We start from the raw sequence: 9,980 nt of genomic DNA on the forward strand, positions 1-9,980 counted from the left end.
ATGATGTTCACCTCTAAAGGACATAATCAACTTCCAAAATAACAACAACCTCAAGTGGGGTAAGGAGCCAATATTGCTAATGCACCTTTAAGTAGAAATCCACCTAACATGTACACAACATATCAACATCAACGTCAACAACAACAAAAACCTTAATTGGTGCAAGGACCTAAAATCCCTAACACACAAACTAATCTAAATCCACTTGACTTACATGTAATATACTAGCAATAATTCCAAAAATAATAAATCATGTTTGCTAAACAATAAGAGAAACTAAAACAATAGTTTGAATACCAAAGATGCCTAGAGAAAAAAATTTACTATCAACAATAGTTGTTACAACTACAACATGTTCCCTAAATTCAACAAATACCTCCACAAAAATAGTTGCATATGTGGCCTCACATCCAACCAACAAAGGTATCTCAACAACAACCACAACAAATGGCACAATAACAATCACAACAAGTGATGTAACAACAACCCATGGTACAACAATCAAAAAATTTACCACAATAAGTATCCCAACAAGGACTTTTCTGTCTTTGAGGTGCCAACATACCTCGACCACCTAGTAACACATCACCTGAGTCTTTAAATATAAAAATGTTAGAACCAAGTAAACATGGTTCTCACCATAGCAAATGATCTACTCATAGACATAAAATACTCTAAGAAATAATTAACACTCGACACCCTAATGAGGATTTACTACAACAATTCAAATAATTAGACATACAAGTTGAGGAATTGGGAGTACAAAAGAAACAAGTCCTATACATAGAAATGGATTTATGTCCTAATTCCTTTGACAAAAATCTTGATATACCTCCATTCCCAAAACATTTGGAAGCACAATGAATTGAAAAGTATTGAGAAAAAGGAAACCCAATTGACCACATCAGGGAATTATGTCCCTCTTGTACTTAACTCAGTGATAAGTCCACATGTCTCATGAGACTATTCCCTCATGCTCTCAGTGGTTCTACACTTGAATGGTACTCCAAACTACTTGGTAATATCAAATATTAGTCAGAACTAGTAGACAAATTCATATCCCACTTTTCCTTCAACATAACAAATGAGGTAACATTTTTTGATCTATGCTAAACAAAAAAAAATATGGGAGAACCATTCATAACATTCCTATTACATTGGAGAAACCGTGTCAGTCAATGCTCACTCAATATTCCCAAAGAACAACAAAACTATGCATTAAAAACCTAGTCCCTAATTTACTATACAAAATCAAGATCAAACGCTTGAGCACCATTGCTAAACTAATGAAAAATGGAGCTAGCATTGAAGAAGCCCTTATTCATAAAGGCATCCTCAAGAAAAATAAGGAAAAAACCACTACAAATTCATCTAATGACAAGGAAAAAAAATTCTTCAAGAATAAGAATGTAACCATTGATGATATTGTGGATGCATGAATGATTAGCACAACATAACCCCAAATGACACTAAAAGGTGCAAACCCTACAAAAACACAAATTCCTGACCAAAAACAACCTCAAAAATAGAGTATTGAGGACTTAACACAAGATATACCATGAAGATGCCCCAAAAGCAAAGATAGAAAATTTACACCCTTGGGGATACCACTTGGGACTGCACTTCAACAATTACTTAGCAATAAGCTCTTGTAGTTACCCCTGATAAAATATGAAGCATTAACTAAAGCCTCTTGGTGGGATGAAAAAAGACAAAAAATTGTGATTGCCACCACACCAAAGGACACACAACCAAGTCATATTTTCAAACAAAACATGAAATACAAGACCTTGTCAATGAGATTTTGATCACAGTTGATTTGACACTACTAGCATCCATTTCTAATCTTACTATTTTCAAAGATCCTTTGGGTAGTCATGATTAAGTGAAATCCTCTAGTTCAAACTCAAACTCCCAGGCTAATGTAAATTACAAATGCATTAGATATGACTACACCATCAACTATTTCAATGATTCTAACTCCTACATATCCATATTCACCTTAAAAGTTGCAAACCCTCATTGTGTTGTTGCCACTTGATACACTTAGATTAACTTACTTGGAGCCCCAAGTAGACCTAAAACCCTAGTTAAGCCTATGACCTCTACTAGACCTATGACCCTGGTAGACTTGTTGATTCTACTTCTTTAGATTACAGCCTTGTAGACCAGCTTGGCAAAATGCTAGCACAAATATCCATCCTAGATTTGTTAATGTGTCACCCTAGCATCAAAATATTCTTGAACAATCTTTAAAAAGGGTCTATAGTACTAGATAAAATTGATGTTTCCTAGTTCTAGGCCATGGTTTGGAACCTATTTTCATCACAACATATCACCTTTTCCCCCGAGGATATTCCTAAGGATAGACCCAACCACAATTACCCTCTTCATTTCAAAGTCTTTATCCATAAGATCAATGTCAAATTTGTCTTGATAGATGGAGGAGCGGGAATGAGCATCTATACCCTTAAAGTTGTCAAGGGTCTAGGTCACTCTAAATAAGATGTGGATCCCTCTTGCAAAATTGTAATAAAGCCCTATGATGATAGTTAACTCTTCTCCAAGGTGTTATCATATTACCAATAAGAGTTGGTCCAGCTAACAAAAATAAATTATTCCAAGTCCTAGATATCAAAATGAATTGTAACATGATTCTAAGATGCCTTTGGATCCATGCTATGAAAGTGGTACCCTCTACATACCACCAATGCTTAAATTTTTCCTATAACAATGCAAAGGTTACCATCCCTAGTGATCCAGACCCATTTCAATTCTATGCTAATCTTAGACGAACAACTACATACCAAGTCCCAATAAACAATAAGGTGAATCCACTTGATTCCTCCAAATATGTTGATCTTTCTAAACTCATAACCACATTCAAAGGAAAGCTCAAAATTGAAGATCAAGGTTGTGGTGAGTATTCCATGTCATAGACCTTTCACATTAGGAAATTACCCCTTTCTCCCAAGTCCTATGGAAAACCATAACTTATGCAAATTAGACACAAACTAACATTACAAAAGAAACCCTTTGTGACTTTCACTAGTGGAGATGGCATGCATGAAGAGAATATTTATGAAAATACATCTACATGGATTGAAAAGGTTAAAGAAGAACAAGAACCTACTCCTATATCCTCAAAAAAGTATGGGCCTAGATCCACCATCATGTAGAAATAGGACTATGATGGATGTAGTGGCCTGGGATGTCAAAAACAAGGTATTATTCAACCTATTATTGCAACAAGATGATCTTGTAGCCTAGGACTTGGATTCAAGACATTTTTATTGGGGATTTTTATTGGGACTCCCTAATACTAAGTCATCCTAATCTAAGAATGTGAATGCTTCAACTGATGAAAAGGTCTCTAAGAATACCCAACTTGACACTATAGAAATTGAACCCAATATTGATTATCCTAATAGATCCTATGCTCTTGACCACATCTTTGGTCCTAATGAACTACCAATATAGGATAAACCTATCACTAGCACCCCAACCTAGTCCTACAACCTGTCCAGCATCATGTGAAAAAATATGGTAGGACCCAAGTCCTCCTACCTCTAAATATGGAGCTTATGACCCATATGATAGTGACACCCATATCTTTGCCTTTACCCATAGTTTATACAACATCAATGATGGAATTTCCCTAGTTCACCCTGAACTCATTGATTGGGACCAACAAGAACCACTGACCTTTGATTAGTTTGAAAATGACAATGTCATAGTAGAATTCTTTGAGCTCCAAGAAAACTTACCACAAGAAGATCACAAGTCGGGATTTTACATTGACCTAAACATTATGGCATATTTTAGGGAGTCAACTCCATCTTCCAATCACAAAATTGGAAAAATAGCAAAAAAAGACAAAAGTAGGTCTCTTGGTGAAAATCAAAAGGTGCCATTAGACAATGAAAAAGTAAAAAAAGGACATATCCAAGGGTGAAAATATCTCTAAGGTGCCCAAGGATGGAAGATTGGAGATACCACCATTGAAGGAAAGATTAGCATTGCTTTTGGAAATGATAGAGGAGATGAATCTAGGAATACCTAACAACCCTAAGATCATACATTTTGCAACCTCATTATCACCACAGAAAGAGATGAGTTTGTCATATTCTTTTTGGAAAGTTAGATCAACTTCACCTCGTCTTATGTAGACATGCTTGGATTAGATCCTAAGCTAGTCTTTCATCACTTACCATTAAAACTATGATTGAAACTATTAAAGAAAAAGTTGAGAAAGATACATCCTCAAGTTTCTCTCTGTATCAAAGTTGAATTGAAAAAACTATTGGATGCATGCTTCATAAGAGCCATTGATTACTTAGAGTGGATAGCCAACCTAGTACCAATAAGAAAACACTCTGGCGGCATTCAAATATGCGAAAACTTTTGTGATCTCAACAAAGCATGTCCCAAGGATGATTTCCCATTACCAAATATAGACATTATTGTAGACATGAAAGCTAGATATGAGATGTTATCACTAATTGATGGCTTCTCTAGTTACAACTAGCTCAAATTCACTCTTTAAGATCAACACAAAATAGCTTTCACATGTCCTTGGGTGACATATTGCTTGGATGTCATGCCTTTTGGTCTTAAAAATGTTGGGGCAACATATCAAAGAGCAATGACTACCATCTTCCATGATTTCATGTACATCCTAATGGAAGACTATGTGGGTGACTTACTTTGCAAATCCCCTAGAAGAAGTGTTTATTTGGCCATCTTTGACAAAATATTCAATAGAATGGAAAGCTACAAGCTCCGTTTGAATCGTAAAAAGTGTGTATTCATAGTTTTTTCTAGAAATCTCCTAGGGTATATTGTTTGTCAATGAGGAATCAAAGTTGATCCTAAAAAAGTGAAAGCAATACTTGAAATGCCTCCTCCAAAAAATCTAAGAACATTAAGGAGTCTACAATGGAGATTACAATCCATCCATAGATTCATTGCACAACTAGCAGATAAATTTCACTTATTCCAACATCTATTACACAAGGGATTATCCTTTCAATGGAACAACTAGTGTGATGAGTCTTTTCAATAGCTCAAAGACTATCTTCTACATCCACCAATTTTAAATGGCTCCTATTCTACGAAAACCATTCATTTTGTACATCTTAGCTATACAAACAACATTAGAAGCTCTCCTAAAAAAAATTGATAAATAAGGAAGAGAGTGAGCCATATAGTACATCAATAGAACACTTGTATGATATGAACTAAACTATTCACTCATTGAATGAGCTTTCCTTACTATCATCTTTGTAGCCAAAGTGTTGAGGCATTACATGCTCCATCAAAAAATAATGCTCATCTCCAAGATTGACCCATTAAAGTATATCCTAAATAAGGCCACTCTCACAAGATTCTTAGCCAAATGGATTATGATCCTTAGTGAATTTGACATAGAATATGTGGATAGAAGAGCAATCAAACGACAATCGATAATTGATTAGTTAACAGAAGCACTGATCATCCCATGTTCATAGAATTTCTAGATTAAGTCATCTTTAACATGGATATTGCTAATGAATGGAAGCTTTACTTTGATTAATCACATACAAGAAATGGTTTAGGAGTAGGCATTATGTTTATCACACCACAAGGAGACATAATCTCCGAGTCATACCAGATACAATTTAGTTGCACAAACAACATAGTAGAGTACAAGGAAATGATCACATAATTGAAGCTAGCCATCCAATGGAACATACAACATTTGCAAGTTTTTGGTGATTCCCAGTTAGTCATATGAAAAATCAATGATGACTATGAAACCAAAGATGATAAATTAATCCTTATAAATAGATGCTAAATGTTGTCAAATCAAAATTTGTCACTATATTTTTTTTTCAACTACCAAGAATTCACAAAAGAAAGTTGATGATATGGCCACTATGGCTTCTATGCTTGGCATTCCTCAAAATGTGGAGCATTGTGAGTTCCTTATCAAGCAACTCTTGATTCAAAAAGTTTGAACTCTTGATGAGGGCACAATCCAAGAATACTTTGAACACAACATGAAAAGGGGAATATTATTAATAGTTTTGATCTGCTATTACATTTAGTACAATGAAAATAGACTCAAACATGCCCTATGGGCTTACAATGCTATCTAATTCTAGAGAAAATCCTCCTCACAGTACCCTCTCCCAAACTCCACCAAAAATTTGCCATTACAATGCCAAAAATGTCCTTAAGTGCCCAAATTAGGTTTAGGGTTAGGAATACATTCTAGAATATGTCATTTAACATCAACCACCAAAATAGAAGGTTCTAGAAAACATGTCATAAGTTGGTGTAAAATTAGAAGAATCTAGAAATGGTGGTCCAACTTCCAGGAGGCATAACTTTTGATCTAGAACTCTGATTGACAAACATTTTACCTTTCTAGAAAGATATCCAAGTTCTCTATAGCTCTATGGACTATCTTTTCTCATTCCCCATTTTTTGGTCCCGTACAATTTCATTTAGTGACTTAAATCTGACTTTTAAGTGCTCTTAGGAGGTCTCCAGGAAACTTAAAACTACAATAACTTTCAAACCATAAAGCATTTTGACCTATTCTTTTTTTGGAGTGCTTTAAATTATAATTATAATCATCCCTCCAACCTACACCCTCTAACTCATTATAATTGTGGCTAAATTACAAAATAACTTATGTCTACATTGGCACATATCCCAAGGTGCTCAAAAACTCTAACCTAGAAAACCAATAGTGGAACTATGAGGGTTGAAATCTTTATTTGACCCAAAAGGGTATCCAAAAATGAAAACACTTTAAATAGAAACTAAAACTAAGAATATTTTATTGGTTGATATAGGATTGTCCTTACACTACTGGATGCTCTTACATCAGACACCCAAGGTAGATTGAAAAGTGACCCTGCCACTTTATAACTAGTAGAGGAAAACCCAAATGGACAACCTCTATTATGGATATCCAAGTTGAGTCTTCTATTGGTCATCTTTTCCACTTCACTAGGTATTCTTCATACTACCTATTCTGGTACTTCAGCCCACACAACTTATCCAAGATTTCTTCTATCTCTTCCTTCTTAGAAGTAAGAATTGGACATGGCTTCAGCATCAACTCCTCATCTATACCATTATCATCATATTTTTTTAAGTCTATAATATTGAAAATGGGAGAAATCTGAATCCCATCTAGAAAATCCACCTCATATGCATTCCCTAAATCATTTTTCTATAAAATTTTGTAGGGTCCAAATTTTTTCATTTTCAACTTGTTGTAGGTACCCACTAGAAATTGTTCCTTCCTCAAATATACCATAACAAGATCCCCAACTTGGAACTCCTTATATCTCCTCTTTTGATTTTCCCTAACCTTGTACTATAGGTTCATCTTGGTAATCTATGCTTGGACCTCCTCATGTAGGTTCTTGATATGTTCAGAAAATTCTTCTACCTCAACACTTATCCTCTCCCCTTTCTCCATCTTCCTTAGCTCTAGTGCAGTCCTTGGACTACTCCCATACACAATTTGGAATGGTGATCTACCAATACTCCTATTCATAGAATTATCGTAAGCAAATTTTGCTTGTGTTAGAATCAAATCCCATCCCTTGGGCTTATCTCCTACAAAACACCTCAGCAAATTACCTAGACTTCTATTTACTACTTCTATTTGTCCACTAGTCTACAAATGATGTGTAGAATTGAACTTCAATTCTATCTTCATCTTCTTCTACAAAGTCCTCCAAAAACACCCAACAAATTTAGTATCTCTGTCAGAAATAATACTTTTTGGAAGACCATACAGTCTCACCACCTCTCTGAAAAAAAAATCTACAACATGTACTACATCATGAGTCTTGTGGCATGGAATGAAATGTACAATCCTGGAGAACCTATCAACCACCACAAATACTAAGTAATTACCCCTTTGTGTCCTTGGCAATCCAAGAACAAAATCCATACTTATGTCCTCCCAAGGCTTCGATGGAATTGACAATGGTTGATAGAGTCCAATATTGTGACTAAATCATTTGGCTATTTGACATACTTGACAACTTTGTACAAACTTCTTCACATCTCGTGACAATTGAGGCCAAAAATAATGTGATCTATTAATGGAAATGGTCTTATCTTGACCAAAAGTGTCATGTCATCCCTCCATCGTGCTTCTCCTTGATCAAGTTATCCCTCATAGAACTCCTTGGAATACACAATTGACTTCCCTTGAACAACATACCATCCTAAATCATATAATCTAGCCAGCTGGTCTTGTCTAGAGTAACAGGTTCTTTACAAGCCTTCCAAGCCTCTGCAAAGTTAGGATACTCAAGGTAAAGATTCTTGAGTTCATCAAACCCAACCATTTCAACTTGCATTACTGTTAGCAACACTTATCTCCTGCTCAATGCATCTACAACCTTATTAGACTTTGCACTTCTTTGTTTCAATACAAATGTATAGTTGTGCATGAAGTCTACCCATTAGAAATATCTCTGATTTAATTTACCTTGTCTCTTTAAGTACTGCAATGCCTAGTGCTTAGTATATAAGAAAAATTATTTTGGCAACAAATAATGCACCCATTTCTTTAATTCTTGAACTATTGCATAGAACTCCTTATCATAAACAAAATAATTCTTCTTTGCATCATTCAATTTTTCACTAAAATAGGCAATAGGCTTACCTTCTTGGCTCAATACAACCCTAATAACACTACCACTAGCATCATAGTCCATCTAGAATAATTTATTGAAATTTAGAAGTGCCAACACTGGTTGCTCTATCACCTACTTCTTCAACAATTTAGAAATCCTTGCAACTCTTGTAGTCCACTTGAACTATTTTCTATGCTCCCTCATTGTTTCAGTTAGGGGTGCACATATACTATTGAAATTCCTAATGAACTTCCTGTACAAACTAGCCAGACCATGGAATGACCTCACCTTAGTGGCAGACCTTAGAGTGGGCCATTTCAAGATGACCTTGACCTTCTTTAGGTCCATTTTGAGACCTTCAACCGATACAACAAACCCCAAGTAGACTAACTCCCTTTTGACAAAGCTACACTTCTTCAAACTAATCAACAATTTCTCTTCCCTCAACCTTTCAAGGATACTACAAATGTGCAATAAATGTTTATCCAAAGACTTATTAAAAATCAAAATATCATCTAGATAGATAGTAACAAATTTTCCCAAAAATTTCTTTAGTACCTCATTCATAAACCACATGGAGGTGCTTGGTGTATTAGTCAGTCCAAAGGGCATGACTCACCACTCATATAGACACTCCTTGGTCTTGAATGTAGTCTTCCACTCATCTCCCTCTCATATCCATATCTGGTGATAGCCACTCTTGAGATCTATCTTTTTGAAGTGCTGAGCTCCACTCAAATAGTTCATAAGATCATCCATTCTTGGCAAAGAAAACTAATATTTGATGGTTATTATTTATAGCCTAAGATTCTGTACACATTCTCCACTCTCCATCCTTCTTTGGTACCAGCACTGCAGGTAGTGCACATGGACTCAGGCTCTCTTGAATCAAACATTTCCTCAAAAGCTCCTAAACTTTTTTTTAGAGCTCCTCAGTCTTAGTAGGAGTCATCTTATGAGCAACCTTATGTTGTCACTCAAAATTGTAGCTCAATTTTTGAGCACTATTGAAGAAATCAAGCCCTTTAAATGCTCTTTAATGCATATGTACCTGGCTATCCATTTGAGGCCCATGAGGTGTTCAATGTTTCTAACACCTTCCATTTAGCCTATCCACTCATCCCATGAAGTTAAATTTTCATTCTGAGCCATTTCGTGAAGTCTCATTTTGAGCATTTGTCAAATCTACATTTTTGCTTGTGTCAAACAACGATAGGAGGCTGTGTTTGCAACTGAATATCTTGCAGCCAAAAATGTTTCATGACTTGCCACTTTGGGAGTGTTTAGTTTCCATGAAAAAAAACCTATGTTTTAGATTTCAAGTTG

Source organism: Cupressus sempervirens, chromosome 4 (assembly GCF_028749045.1).
Source record: "Cupressus sempervirens isolate cs-2001-9-10 chromosome 4, ASM2874904v1, whole genome shotgun sequence".
NCBI classification, from domain to species: Eukaryota; Viridiplantae; Streptophyta; class Pinopsida; order Cupressales; family Cupressaceae; genus Cupressus; species Cupressus sempervirens.